Here is a 15,992-nt window from a genome sequence, read left to right on the forward strand (position 1 = left end):
AATAATCTTAGATTTAATAGTTTTTGGTTTGTGTTTATACACACCTTTTGGGGCTTAAATATGTGATATTAGGTCTCTTCTTCTTCTATGTGTACATTTTAATCGTGCGTACAAATCTGCCATTTTTTGGGAAAAATGAATCATATTACATTTCTCATTAGAGACTTTGTACACGGCCTGGTTCTCATGAACTCTGAGCATGAAAAAATACTCTTTTTAAAATATTTCTTTAGCATTTGTTTTGAGTGGCAGCAACAACAGATACATGAACTTTTATAGTTATCATAGACTCTCTATCTTCATCAATATGTAATGGAGTGGCTAATATTTATGTCTCCTCTTTTGTGTTATGGCAACTCTTAATAGGCTTTACTGATCAATCATGATCTACACTCGTAATATCCCTGGTTCTTTGGGCTTGTAGAAACCAATATGTTCGAATCATAATGCACAACATAAGTGTGACATAGGATGATTGATATGGCAGGAGTTTGAGCCAAAGGCCCTCAAAATCAAAATTTAATATGAAACCCATGAGAATAGTGATTGTTGTGCCAACAAAGTAGAAGGGGCCCAGATTAATGTTTGCACCAGTGGCAGGATGGGTTGTTCCCCCGAGAACGCCACACCCTATAGTCTAGGAGCAGTTTCCAAGCTCACATAGGCTGATGATGGAAATGCCAAGGATGTTAGGGAAATGATTTCTTGGCCATCCATAAAAATTCTGGCCCACCTATGATTCATGGTAGTTGTGAAATTCATGGCAAGGAATACTAGTACAACAACCATAGAAAGTGCTACAATCATGGCCCTTCATGCTTTTTCAGGCTTGCTGGCACTAGCTCATTTCCTACTCTAGTCGAAACCCCAACGCCCAATGACAAGGGGAATATGTACACAAGAGAGGTGGTCTAAATGATAATTCCCATGGAGGAAAAGTTTGCCTTAGGATTTTCAAGAAACCCACACAAAATAATCATGAACTCATACTACCACCTCTCCAGAAAAACAAAAACAAAACTTGAGATGGCTAGACTGAGCAATGATCTCCATCCTTTCAAACATTCTTTGGAAAGCCCCTCCCAATATTTCTTGTACACCCCAGAGAACCACAATTATAAGGCCAACCAAGAAACCAGATTAAAATTAGTCCACACAGTAGTTAGAGCAATCCCCCATATTCCCAAATGCAGATACACAACAAGCAGAAAATTAATGGGAATATGAAGAATCAAAGATATGGCTACACAATAGGTGAGAGGAACTGTAATATTTTGAGCTCTCAGATAAATCCTGAGACAGTGAAGGAAAACCTAAGCTAGAAGATATGGAAGGGAACAGAGAATGTAAACACCAACCATTTTAGTGATGATTTCATCTTGCCCGCATCAAAGAAGGATTCTTTCCATGTTTATCCATAGGAACCCGATAGGCAGAGCAGCACATAGTAGAACTAGTATAGTTCTTTGAAGAGTGTCCCATGAGAATCCATCATCTGGCACCATAAGCCTGGCCACGAATAGGATTCATTCCCATTGCTAACCCTAATATAACCGAGTATATGGTTATATTTGCAAAAAATCTGCCATTATTTTTATCGAAAAAAAAGGTGATAATTTATCTTATATTACGCCAAAAAAAGATGCACATTGGTTGTGGTTATACCCCTATGGACATTTTCATATCAGAGTGTTTCATGTAATGTCATGTAGGCATTCTTAAATCTAAAACCCAACATTTTAGTATGCCCATTACTATCCAGGAGTATGTTTTCAATGTAAGTGACACGGAAACTCATAAAAGCCGAAAAATATGTAGAACTCAAATAACACACAGAAACTCATGAAAGACAGAAAATATGTAGAACTCAAGACTAATTACCATTGGATATGGGTTCTCAAAATAATGCCACACCTAGTCATTTGACAAGGAACCTTTCATTGGTAGAAATTCAACCCATGGTGTTGTATGGAGAATTTGGTGATCTGTAGGAAAAATCAAAGGCATTGAAATCACGATCAACTACCCATGGATGTAGATCCTTAACCAAAATGCTAGAAGGGGAATTAGGCAAAGTACCCATATCATTAGAATAATTCAATCCATGGAGTTGTATTGATCCACAAGCACAGAAGGGGTGGGATAGAACTCAAGAACAACTACTTATGCATATGGGTCCTCAACCAAAATGCCAGACTGTGGGATGGAAAAGTATCCATGTTATTGATATAAATACAACTCACAGAGATATCTGTGGATTTGTATCTATATGGGTGCAGTGGAGGGCATCGAACTCAAGACCAAAATGTCAGATTGGGATATTATGAAAGGTACCCATGTTTTTGGTAGAAATTCAACCCATGGATCTGTATGTGGAGTTGTAACGATACACATGCACCACAGAGCGTAGGATTGCATTGAATACCAGCTACCTGTGGATATGGATCCTTAACCAAAACATCAGACCAAGGCACTCAGCAATGTGGCCAAGTCATTGATAGTGATTCAACTCACAAAGCTATATGTGGAGTTGTATTGACGCATGGGCACTTTCGGGGGATTGAACTCAATGTTAACTACCTGTGAATATGGGTCCTTTAAAAAAATGCTTGACTGGGGCATTTGGCAAGGTATCCATGTCATACAAAAGATAGAAAACATATTTATCTGCATTTGAACCTAAATTCAGTGATTGACTGAGAGTGCTTAGTGGATTCACTCTCACTTTCCTCCTTTGGAGCTTTCTCCATTCGGTGCATGATTGTTATCATCGCTAATGGAGATACGATGGCTTCCAGAATTGTATCCAATATATGGGGAAGAGATTTGTTGGACTTGTGATTGAATTTGTGAGAGCCTTCTTCAATATAATAATATCAAGTATACTAAAATACTACCTCCGGACCTCCTCTTCCTAGTTTGTATCTACAAACTTTGTTTTGTACCTTGATATAGGAGTATATCCCCACAGGTCAGGGTTCCTTGAGTACAACAAAAAATCCTCCTTTCTTATTCTGATATGAATCTTCTTATGTTGATCCAAAAATACCTTCCATTGGTGTATTTCCCTCTTTTTAAACCAAACTCCTTTCCTTTCTTCCATATTTGCTGCCAAAATGAGGCAGATATTGCATCGACTCCCTAACCTAGGGTATGAATTCCTTGATGTTGCAAAGTAGCAATCAAATCCAATGGTAATTTGTAGGCTTCTCCACATCGAACCTGTGGATTATCCCCTATTTTTATTTGATCCCCTTTTCCAACTCCCCATATTAACCATACACCTACCAAAGTGAAAGTTAGTGCCAATGATTTCTAGACTATAAACCCATTTTGGATAGTTTTGTTTTTCCTTCCTATCTCATTATTCCATATTAAGGTTTTCAATGTTATTTGGGTATATCACCTGCCTCCAAAGTCCCTATTTGGAAATAATCTTCCATGGACATTTGGTAGCTATAACTTTGCCAAAGAAGTGAATGTGTTTGAAATCCCAACCTCTAGTTTCTTTTGGTTTAGATAAAGACTAGCATTTGACAAGTGGAATGTCTTCTTTCTTCCTCTTACCCGTCAACAAAAAATTTAAAGCATTTATTTTTAATTATTTCAATACCCCTTATGGATGTAGGTCATAATATGCTAATAGATTCGACTTGGTCCCAACAATGCATTGGCCAATATCAATCTACCTCCCAAGAAAGCCATTGATTACACCACTAAGATTTTTTTCCTATATTCTTTATCAACCACTTCCAGTGATTCTTGAAATGTGGATAATTAAAGCCTTCTTGAAGAGTTGAGCTCTAAAACGAGAAGACATACAATATCATTCTAATTTATTCCTCCTATACCCAATTAAAACCAAGTGAATATTTCTACATATTGATTTCCGTCCCAAAAACTGTACAATATAGGTCAAGGGTTTCCTTTAACTTATTTAAATATTTTCAATGTGAAATTGTTCAATGGTCTGATGAAATTTCCCTGATAAAGACGTGATTCTGCCAATCCATGTTGCATCTTTCCATTAACAATGTTTACTTGTGTAATACAATGTTTTCTCTTCTTTTATGTTATTTTAAGTTTTCTTTCAGTGCTACAATCAGAATATATGATATTAATTTATGCCTTGCAATTATAGTTGCTGAGATACTATTATTTTTCTCTACTGTATTTTTATTTTTGGTCCTTTGGGTGATTTCTTCTTGTTTCTCTTTACTATTTGAAGGGATTGGTAATTTTAGATTTTACCATATTTCTTGTCGGTTCTGTGTACATTTAATTGACATGTAATAGGTTTTTTCTGTTTCTGGGATGTCTATGAATTTTTTGGTACATGAGATTGAATTTCTATAATGTGTAGCTCCTTAACATTCGGATAGAACCTTCATTGAAAAATGTGAGGGGGGTTTCAAATTCATATTGGACAACACCCTCCTCTGGGATAAAAAGTTTAACAAACACAATAATAGAGAAACAATCAATGACGTCACCAAAAGTTGTAGCATCTTTAAGGTCTTCCATCCCCTCATCAAGGTTAAGAATCTATGCACCAAAGACATCCTATGGAAATGATGGTTTAAGAAACACAACCACATGAAAACCTTCAGTGATAACAACCAAATTTGAAGCTTATTCAAGATCTTCAATCCCCTCGTCAAGTTCAATATTGTCTAGATCAAATCCAACAACATAGAAACTTTCAATGACAACACCAAACTATGCAGCTTCTTCAAGGTCTTCTAACCCATCTTCAAAGTCCGTATTATCTACATCAAATTCCTCACCAAGAACATCCATGCAGTCATCAAAACCATTGTTTCAACCTTCCATGCCAAAACTAAGTTGGAAGAATTCAATTCTTCCTCTAGAACCTTCCTCTGTGAGCAAAGCTAGCATCATGTCATTTAGAAATTCACTAATGCCACAAGGAACTTCTCTCAAAGTAAAAACAAATCCTTTTCAGCCTTCTTTAATACCTACTTTTTTACATGGAACACCTCCAAATTTAAGGACCACAATGCCAGAAAAGAAAACTTTAGCTAATAGGTGTAGACCTAGAGCCCCCAACTTTGCGCGATGTACAACTGAATCTCCTACTGTAAGCAGTCCAAGAAGACAATCATGGTCACCGAGCAGAGAAAGAGAAAGAGTTTGGTATGACAACCTTACTAGTGATAGGTCTAGTTTTCATACTACCAAACTACATGGTAATGGCATTCACAGTGTGACAATTCCCATTTCACTTGGCAGCAAGATGGTAGAGAAAGGTATATATGAAAGAAGATCTCTCTCTCAAAGTATAGTAAAGAAATCAACTAAGTCTGTCAATGCCACCTTGCAACCCTAAGAGACAGTGAATTCAATGTCATCTCAAGAGAGCACTGGCTTTGGGAGGACACTCTCAAAGCCAACCTTCGCTATGGCTCTAAAACACATGGTAAGTATTGACTCAACAACCTTGTCTGCATAATTTGTCCTGGCATGGACCTTAATGTCATATTCTTCTTTTGCCTAAAATGAATGCAATTTTCCTTGCAATTTGGCCTACAACATTTGATAATTCATACTGATGGAACATGCTTGTGTTGCAATTGTGAGATCGTCTATTGTATGCAGAAGATTCAATCAAAATTGATAAAAAAATGACGTTTATGCTCTGTTTTTTTCAGGATTTAAGGAAAATTACACCAAGTAGCTTCTAGCCTCATATGACCATCATGTCAAACTCATCTCAGGATACTATCCAAGCAAGAGCCACCAAAAGAAAGCAATCTAGTATACATGACTCTTCAATTTCAATTAGCAACAAAGACAATTCTGAGTATGGTGCAAGCATTGCTCTAGATCCTCAATGGGGCATGTTTGATGACAATGATTTGGGGAGTGAGAGAGGTCATTATTACAATAGAATTAAATTCTAGGGAGATGGTAGGAACACAAACTGGTTGAACAATCCATAATATGGAGAGAATAAATATGGTCAAACTCTCTTTTCTGACCAAGGAGTTGAAATATTATCTGATCCAATATATAATGCCACAAAAGCATACATTGGTAGTGAATATTATAAGAATAAAATTGGAAATGAGTATTAATGACAATTGTATCAACTAAGAAAAGAAAATATATCATAAAGAACCATTTGATTGGCCACAATTGCACCATCCTGATATGTTTTTCATGAACTTGTGTACTGCATTGAGTTGTTTTATGGACACATCTACAACCTCCCACTTCTAATGTAGTGTTTGACTTTTGGGTGTTTCCTTAGATAATAGAATTGCAACACAAGTCTTATCAGTATTTTGGGTCACTACTTTTAGAGCCAAATGCCAAAGTATTTTAGGGCCTTCAAAGCTCAAATAAAGAAGAACAAAACTGAATCTGCATCAAATATGTCAAACGCTCACACAACTAGGACTCCAAAATCATACATGTTTCCTACTTGAAATATCTTCTACAAATATTTATGAGTAAGATCCACTGTATTTATGGATACATTTGCAGAAATAATTTTTGTACCATGCAATTAGCCTACTTGACAAATATCCAAAAAGAAAATCAAAAATATAAAATCCTTTAATATTATTTTCAGCAAATATTTATGAATATTTATATCATGCAGTTAGCATGCTTGACAAATCTCCATTTTTTTCTACAAAAATATAAAATCTTTTGTTTAAATGTTACTGGACTCTGGTGTGGGAAGATTACAAGAAATGGGATTGGAAAAAGGATGGGGAGGTAATATAGAGAATCTCTTGGATATGATTCATTTGTTGTTGGATATCCTTCAGGCACTTGATCCATCGACTTTGGAAATGTTTCTAGGAAGGATTCCTATGTTTTTTAATTTTGTGATTATTTCACCTCGTGGTTATTTTGGGCAAGCAATTTTAGGAATGCCAGACACTGGTGGATAGGTTAAAAAAAACTTTTTTATAATTACAACACCCATTCCATGATATATTCTCTTTATTGTTTGATTGTATTTTTAACTTTTACTTTGATTTTGTTTTGTCTTTTAACTATAAAATTGAACATACTTGGTATCATATCCATTTAAACAACATCCAAAACTTGAAGATAATATTAGTATTATAGTTGTTTTGTGTTAAAATATTTTTAGATTCAAAGTTTATAGATATAAAAGATAAAAACAAATGTCAATGCCTTTGTTTGATTGTTACTTGAATCTAGTGTGGGAAAGTTACAAGAAATGTGATTGGAAAAAGGATGGGGAGACAATGCAGAGCATGACTTGGATATGATTCATTTGTTGTTGGATATCCTTCAGGCACCTGAGCCATCGACCTTGGAAATGTTTCTAGTAGGTATTCCTATGGTTTTTAATGTTTTTATCCTTTCACCTCATTGGTTATTTTGGGTAAGAAAATGTTTTAGGAATTCCAGATAAGCCATCAGTGGATAGGTAAACATTTTCTTTTATAATTGCAATATCCATTCCATGATATCTTCTATTTATTATTTGATTGTGTTTTGAACATTTCTTTTGATTTTTTTGTCTTTTAACTATAAAATTGAAAATACTTGGTATCATGTCCATTTAAACAACAACCAAAACTTGAATATGAAATTAGTATTACACGATATTGATTGAAATCCTTTTAGTTGTTTTGTGTTAAAAGATTTACATGACTATTAGAAAAGTTTAATTTCATGTTGTTATTTGAGCACGTGTTGTTTATATACTTGACCAAGTTCATGCATTAGATAATGAAATGTTGTTGTGAATAAAATGACAAGGATTAGACATCATATCTCAGATTATTTGTTTTCATAAGTTATCTACAACTTGAGATTTTTAGCATGTAACTTGGTTGGCATGATTGTTCTTAAACTTTCCCCGAAGGTTGAATACTAAGTTACTAAGGTGTTATTTTCTATTGTGATAACTTATTTTCTCTATTTATACAGGTCATCTGGACACATAGTGGCCACTATCTCCCACCTGAAGAAAACATATTCAAGTTTCTTTCTTTTATGGGGAAAATGGCTTTAAAATTACTGATGTTGAGATATATGTCGTATAAATCCTTTATAGTCTATTTTATTTTATATTCTAATGTTCGTCATCTTTCATGGCTTACACTCTACACTGTATCTTCTTCTGTTTTCAGCAAAGGAACTCAATATTTTTTTTAACAAGGTTGGGTAGTTGATATATTATCAAAAACTTTGTTGGAGCAAGCTCCTATTACAAATGACTGCAAAAAGATAAATATCTAATCCAGGAGTTAGGAACGTAGTCTCTTCTCCTCGGCTAGTGTTCAAGACTTCATGTATTTTTATGGGTATTCTAGTGTACTGCCTAACAAATTGACCTATTAGAAAGAGAAATTTACATGTCATGGATTCTTTGATAGTTTTTTAAGGCTTATAGACTGTTTGCTCCTGAGTTGGTTGTTTCTTCTTTTCATATTTGACCGAGTTCTCTCCTTCATTGCTTGTGCTGCTGGTTTAGTAATGTGCCACTGTGGTTCCATTTGAGTTGATTTCTTGTTCTTCCTTTGGCTTTGCATTCTTCTCCTTGTTTGTTGTGCTTCCTTGGATTTGTAATGCCTGAGGAGCTTTTCCTTCTTCTGGTGTTGACAGCTTTCCTTTTGTCAGGCACGGGGGCCATTAGAATCGACAAATAGGGTTTTCAGTTTAATAACTGCCCAGATTAAGTCACAAAGTTCTCAATCATGGGATGGACGGTAAATATTATCCCGAGGTGTTGCAGTCTGGAGGAACCATTGTTGTCGTCGATGAATACAATCAGTGGTCATCGGGCGTGAAAAGGTTCGAATGATAATCAATGAGAAATGTGGATTTAAAGGCGAAGGTGGTATTTCGGGCGAATAAGAAACCGTGAGTGGTAAAAAGGGAAGGGTGCCCGATTCCATTGACCGGGCGACACATAGCAGCGGAGGAGAGAGAGAAATCCACTTTTCAGGTGGGTAATCTCCGAGCATGTTGTCAGACCGATATCGGTAAGAACCATTAGATCCGATGGGGACAGATCGACGGTGAGAGAAAGTCGCACAAGTTTGGATGGGAGGGTTGATCGCCAACCATCGGATCAGACGCCAGATCGATGATCCAACTTGGATCAGAGAGGGGAGAGAAAAGCGATGCAGTGAAGGCTTGGGGGGGTGGACCCGGTGATATATTTAGGTGCGAATGAAGGCTTATTTGAAGTCCGAGTTAAGCACTCAATCATGGTTTTCCATTGAATTTCGGTAATAATGAGGTCCCAAAGAGAGGACCGAAATCTGGACATAACAGAGGCTTTCTACTGCGATGGGGCACTGGGTGGAGGGAGTGGAAGGGATGGGGGGATATGGGGTGATCGAGCTGGGTAAGAAGGGGGGAGAGGGCCTAATATGAAGTCTGCTCGCTGAGATTGCTTCTGCGATGATTGCACCCTCTGTTCTTATAGTGCTTTAACGCTACCTGATCCCTGCCTTTGACGAAATATTTTGCAACATGGTTCCTATGACCATGGTTGCAATCTTCCTTCCTGCTGCTTCTCATGCTAGAGTCTAAAGTTTCATAGATTTTCTTATGCATTTCCGTGACTTCCTGGTTGTTACCGTAGTGATGAGTCCTTTGTTGCTTTTTTACTGTTGTTTTTTGATTTATTACTTTCGTCCTTGTGATTTTCCCTTGATTTTGGTGATCTTTATACTTGTGCTTTTTGCTGCTCATTAAGGAACAGAGTTATGATATTCTTCCTAGTTTTCACGAACATGCCCTTCATTTTTTCCACCGCTTGGTTTACAAAATAATCCACCTGTTTATTGTGAATTCTCAAGACATGTCTGAAGATTACATTGCTAGAGCCTTCCAAGTTCTTCCTTATTCTTCTAAGAATTATGTTCATGAACTCATTGCTTGGGTTGTTGTTTCTTGCCATTGCCTCTATTATTATGGCTGAGTCACCTATTATGATAGGATTTTGAATTTCTCTTTTTTCGATTATTCTTGTTTCCATCCAAGTTGTATGCTTCTGCCTTATTATTTGAGATTTGTCCTAATCCCCATTCATATGTGACATTTTCTTTCCCATCAGGATCTAGGATTATTCCCCACCCCTGCCTTTACCAAGTTATGCTTTGAGTCCCCATCAAAGTATAGACAATATCTGTTCTAATTTTTCCTCCAATTCGTGAGTTCCTCTTCACTCATTCTTATTTTCCAAATATTTTTTGAGTTTATCTTCCTATTTCCTTTTTGTCCATTATTGTTTATTATGGCTTTGCTAAGCCAAACTCGCTGTTCCTGCTGAAGAGTGCTATAATCTATTGGTGTTGTTCCTTTGACATTGAGGATTTCAGAAGTTAAACCCCACGTTTTTGAGAGGGTCTTCCCTATCCTTGGAATTTGATTTTTGAATATGCACTTATTTCGTGTCAACCAAATTTTCCAACATAGAACTACTGGGATGCACTTCCATATTCTCTGAATTGTGACTTTCTTCTTTATTGCGTATGAATAGGCCTTCTCGAGGGTTTGAAGAAAATCCAGCAAGGACTGTTCAAAATTTATTCTTATTTCCAAAGGACTTATTAGCTGCTGCCAACATTCTTTGGCAAAGGTGCATTCTTGGAATAAGTGTTGAATATTTTCTTCAGCCTGCATGCATAATGGGCATCGTGTTGGGCCTTGAAAGCCCTTTTTTTTTAGGTTGTCACTAGTCAATATTCTCCCTTTTAGTAGAGTCCAGATGAACATTTTGATCTTAGGCAGACTTTCTAATTTCCAAGCTATTTTCCAAGAATCTCAATCTTATTAATTTGGTTGTTCCTGAAGGATTTTATATCCAATCCTAACTATGTAGTGTCCACCACTTGGGTCCCAAAGATAAGCATCTTCCTCATCAAAGTGGATTGGCACTGCCCCTTTTAAGAGCTGCCTGATTTTTCTCCATTGCCCTTCCAGATCTGTCGGGATTGCTAAGATTTTCCAATCTTGCCACTCCTTTTGATTCCAAAGAGATATAGAGTGTAAGGTGTTGAAACCTTTATCTTTCATCCACTCTTGTATGTCTTCAGTTTCTAGATGAGTCTGTAATGGTTCTTTTCCCATGATTCTATCCTCCCAAATTGAAATTGTTTTTCCATTGCCTGGGATTTTAGAAATATATCTACTCATTAATGGAATTATTTTTTTAACCAGCTTCCATACTTGGGTACATGGTCTTATTGGGATATTTCCATTGAGCAGTCTTTTCCTGGTGCCATCCATATATTTTGTTATAAGAGTCTTTTTCCACCAGCTCTCTTTTCCTGTAATTAGTCTCCATACTATTTTCATTCCCAGTGCTACATTCATGAGCCCAGGCATCCGTATTGATAGGCCTCCTTGTTCATAAGGTAGTACTACTTGCTCCCACTTGACCAAGCTAAATTTTTTGTTTTCTTGCTTCCCCCCTTGCCACAGAAAGCTTCTTAAGATAAGCTCCATTTGTTTGTGGGCACTTGCTGGGGCCATGATTATGGCATAATGGTAAATAGGTAGTGTTGCAAGGAGTGATTTGATTAGACTTACCCTTCCTGCCATATTTAGCCATAACATACCCCAGCTTTGTATTTTGTTTTTCATTTTTTCAATTTTTTTAGTGCATATTTTTGTCTTCATGTTCTCTTTTGAGATTGGAAGTCCCAAATAAAAGAAGTGTGTCCATTTTTCCTATACGGGGATGTCTAATATTTGTGAGATTCTTTGCATAGTTCTGGGGGGGTATTCCATCCATAAATCCCACATTTTGTATTGTTTAATAGGCCACCTGAAACCTATAAAAAGTCATCCAAAACTTTTTTGAACCTCCTTGCTATTATTGTTGATGCCCCTCCCAACAGCAGTGTGTCATGACTCATCAGCAAATAGTGAGTGGTTTATTGTTTTTACTCCTTTTGCTATTCTAATCCATGTGATATTTCTTTCCTTTCTTTGATTTCCAGAGCCCTGCTTAATGTTTCCGCCATTATAATGTATAGGAAAGGGGAGAGAGGACAACCTTGCCTAAGGCCTCTTGTGCTTTGAAAGAAATCACTGGGCCTACCATTTATGAGGGGGGCAATCCATGGAGTAGAGATGCATCCCTGTATGACTTCCACTATTTCTCTTAAGAATCTAAGTTTCTGGAGGACAACCATTAGATATGGATGACTGACCCTGTTAAATGCATTTGCCATATCTAGTTTGATTATGAAGCCTTTTTCTTTCTTTAGCATACTGGAGTGAACAACTTCCTCTACAATAATTACATTATCTATGATTTGCCTGTTGGGCACGAATCCTCCTTGATATTCAGAAATGATTATTGGAAGTACTTCCTTGATTCTATTTGCAATTATTTTTGATATTATCTTATACAATGAATTACAGAGAGAGATAGGGCGAAACCTGTTGAAAGTTGAGGGGTTTGCTTCTTTTGGAATAAGAGTAAGATAGGAGGATTTGGTGTTGCCTCCTATTTTTTTTTGAAAGCATTCTTCACCATTCTTAATAAATCCTTTCTGATGGTATACCAATGAAATCTATAGAATGCTATTGTGAAGCCATCTGGCCCTGGGGCTTTTTCTGGATGAAGGCTCCATATGGCCGTCACTACCTCTTCTTCTGTGGGATCCTTGCACATTGCTGCATTTTGTTCTTTTTTTATTTTTGTTTTTGTGTGCTTTAAGAAGTCTTCACTTTCAACCATTTCTTCGTTCGCTGAAAGAAGGTTTTTAAAATGCTAATAGGCTGCTTTTTTTAGTTCTTCCACTCCTTTGACCTCTTGGATTTCAACTTGAATCTTTTCTATTTGGTTTCTTGCTCTTCTTATCTTCATTGTGTTATGGAAGAATGATGTGTTTTTGTCCCCTGCCTTGAGCCACAAACTTCTTGATTTCAATCTTGCCTCTTCTTCTTCTTTCCTATTTTCCCTATATATTTCCCATCAAATTTCCTTCTCTCTTAGATAATCTTGCTTCCTTTCTTCTTTGTTTTCTTTTTCAGTTTGCATGCTGTCCATTTTTTGCTGTAACTCTTTTCTCTTTTCTTTTCTTTTTTTAATTCATTTGCTCTTGCCCATTCCTTTAATTTGTTTCTTGCAATTTTTAATTTTGTTTCCCAAATATATTGTGGTGATCCTATTACTCTTGTCTCCCATGCTTCCTTGACTGATTCGCTGATTTCTCCATTATTTTCCCAAATTGAGCTATATCTAAATGGGAGCGAACCCTGATTTTCCATTTTGCCGATGACTATTATCACCGATTTATGATCAGATGTTGTGGTGTGTAAATTTTTTGATTTTATGGAGCTGTATACTGCTGCTATATTTTCTTGTATCAGAATTCTATCTAGCCTTTCTTTTATGTTACTTTTCCCCCTCTTTTATTACTCCAAGTGTATTTCCCATTGTTTGGCGGGATATCTATCAAGTTGTGATGTTCCATTAATTCTTTTAGAGTATCCCTGGATGGGTCTGTGTGATATGTTCCTCCAAACTTTTCTAATATGCTTCTTACCAAATTTAAATCTCCTCCTAGTATTATTTTCCCATCTTGCACTTCTTTTAAGGTGTCCCAGCATTGCTCTTTTTCCTTGTAATGATTTGGGGCATATATATTTATGACGTTGTACTCCTCTTTTGTATTGGTTTGCATTAGATCCGTTTGGATCTAGTGCTAGTATTTTTTGTAATTTATTGATTCCCAAGTTCCTTCTTTCCATATTGTGCATATGCCTCATGACGCTCTTGTTGCCTATATTGCTTCCCCTTCATAATTTCTGATTTATTTTTTTGATATTTTCAGTTTATTGGCTGTTTGTTTTTGTCTCCTGAATCATAAGGATATCTGGATTTTCTTTTACCAGAATGTCTCTTGTGGCATTTTCCTTGATGGGCGATCCCATTCCTCTACAATTCTGGGAGACCACTATCATTATTTGCTTATTGGGTGGTGCATGGCTCCTTTCCTTCTTAGCTGACTTTTTTCGTTGTTTCCTGAACTCCTTCCTAAGAATGTTTCCATAGATTGTTGTGTTCCTAATGCCATTTCCTTTGCTACTGCTTCATCCCTGATTTCTTTGTTTGTCTTTCTTCCTGATTTTTTTTGGTATTCCACATTTGGGGGTACTTCCTTTGACTGCTTTCTGGTTAGGATTATGTCTACTGATGGGGGGGAGGGGTATGAGTGTTTGAAACCAGAGGGGATGAGGGGGGATTGGGGGTATGTTGTGGAGATATGGATTTGGATATGGATCTTGGTCTAGGGGATGGGGGGGCTGTAAGATCCAGAGGTTCAAAAGGGTTAGGGATATCAAGAAAGTTATTAGCTTTTGGAGATGGAGGATGGGGGTCAGAGGATTGGAGGGACGAGAAAGAGAGATTTGGATGTTTGTGGATTGTCTTCTTTCTTTTTACCTATTCCCATTTGTTTTCTGGTTCTTCACTCTTTTCATTTTAATTTTCTTTTTTTTTGTACATCTATTTTCAAAATGACCATATTCATGACATACCTGGCATTTGAAGGGGATTTTTTCATAATCCAGCTATTGTATGTGCGTCCACAGGTCCACTTTGATTTTGATGGCTTCTAGTAGCCCTTTCACAATGTCCAATTCTACACATATTCTGGTGCATGCATGCATATTTTCCTTTGGCTCGCACCTATCTATATATTTCCCAACTTTGTTTCCTATTGCTTTGACTGAATCGTCCCCCCAGCAGTGAAGGGGAAGGTGTGGTAGTCTGACCCAAATGGGGACAGCATTGGGAACATCCATTTCTGGGTCGAAATCCGGTGTCCATTTGTTTAGATACAAACCCCTAGTATCCATAAAATAAGGTCCATTCCTAAATATCAGATCTCAATCCTCCTTGGTTTCAAAGTGGAAGGTGAAGTAATCTCTTCCACAAAACCTTATTGAGATTTTCCCATCTATTGACGCAGCCCAGTTCCTTTCTACCCATTTTTGCACAGTTTTGGGTAATGGCCATAACCTAGTGAATTGCCCCACCAATCCACGCTCCACCAGAGAAAGTGCTTCTCTGTGAGGAAGGGCAGGAGGGAGTGAGATTTCAGGAATATCTTCCAGTCTTTTAATAAACTTGGTGACTGATGGTCTGTTTTTTGCTGGGCCCATTGCAAAAATGAGAGAGGCAAAAGCTTTTGTTGTTCCTTCATTTTCTTGCTGTTGATCTGAAGGAATCTCTCTGTCCTCTAGTGCATCCATGGAGCTCAAGCCCCAGCAGCAGGAGGCCGCTAGGGGGAAGCTGCGTGCTACTACGTGCTTCTTGCTGCAATCGTTGGCTAGGGTTGCCCAGCTCCTTTAGCAAACACACTCTTTCAAATTGGTTTTGCCAGAAAAGGAACTCAATATTGATGGTAAGAAGCAAGAATTAAAGAAAGAAGAGAATAATATAACACTGGAGTGACAAATGCAAAGAGAGAGAGAGAGAGAAGAGAATCAATCTAGTGATACCCTTAGAGCCAATATCCTGGATAAGACACACACATAGACACTGATGGTCAAATCTTCAGAGTTGGTGGATTAAGCTACAATGCCTTGGAAGCACAATGATAATGTTTTGAAGTAATGAAATAACATTTCATGTGTAAATTTTAGTCCAACCAATATTAAGTTGGAAACTCTTATTGTAATACTTGACATTTCATATAATATAATTTATGTGGTTGAAATTATTTATAGTTGCACTTGGTATTGTTTAGTATTGTAATTAACATATGTAACTTTGCATTTTTATATTAGATAAACATGCACATTGTATGATTTTTTTTTAATTTAGTCGCAAAATCATACTAATTAATTTATGTTGATTAATAATGAACACATAAAATCAATGTAAAACTATTAAATTAGTAGTTTATATTGACTAATAATGAACACAAATAAAATGAATACGACTAAATTAGTTGTTTATAATGATTATTAATGAAAGTAAATGAAATGAATATAAACTACTA

The 15,992-nt window shown here is 36.7% G+C and overlaps 1 pseudogene; it reads right to left on the reverse strand.

The window, feature by feature from the left end:
- Positions 1–328: 328 nt before the first annotated feature.
- LOC149191096 (protein DETOXIFICATION 48 pseudogene) lies at positions 329–15,240 on the reverse strand (annotated as a pseudogene).
- Positions 15,241–15,992: the final 752 nt, after the last annotated feature.

This window comes from Pinus tabuliformis, chromosome 3_1 (assembly GCF_031772625.1).
Source record: "Pinus tabuliformis cultivar Carrire ecotype Pingquan chromosome 3_1, CPIR1, whole genome shotgun sequence".
In the NCBI taxonomy this organism is placed as follows: Eukaryota; Viridiplantae; Streptophyta; class Pinopsida; order Pinales; family Pinaceae; genus Pinus; species Pinus tabuliformis.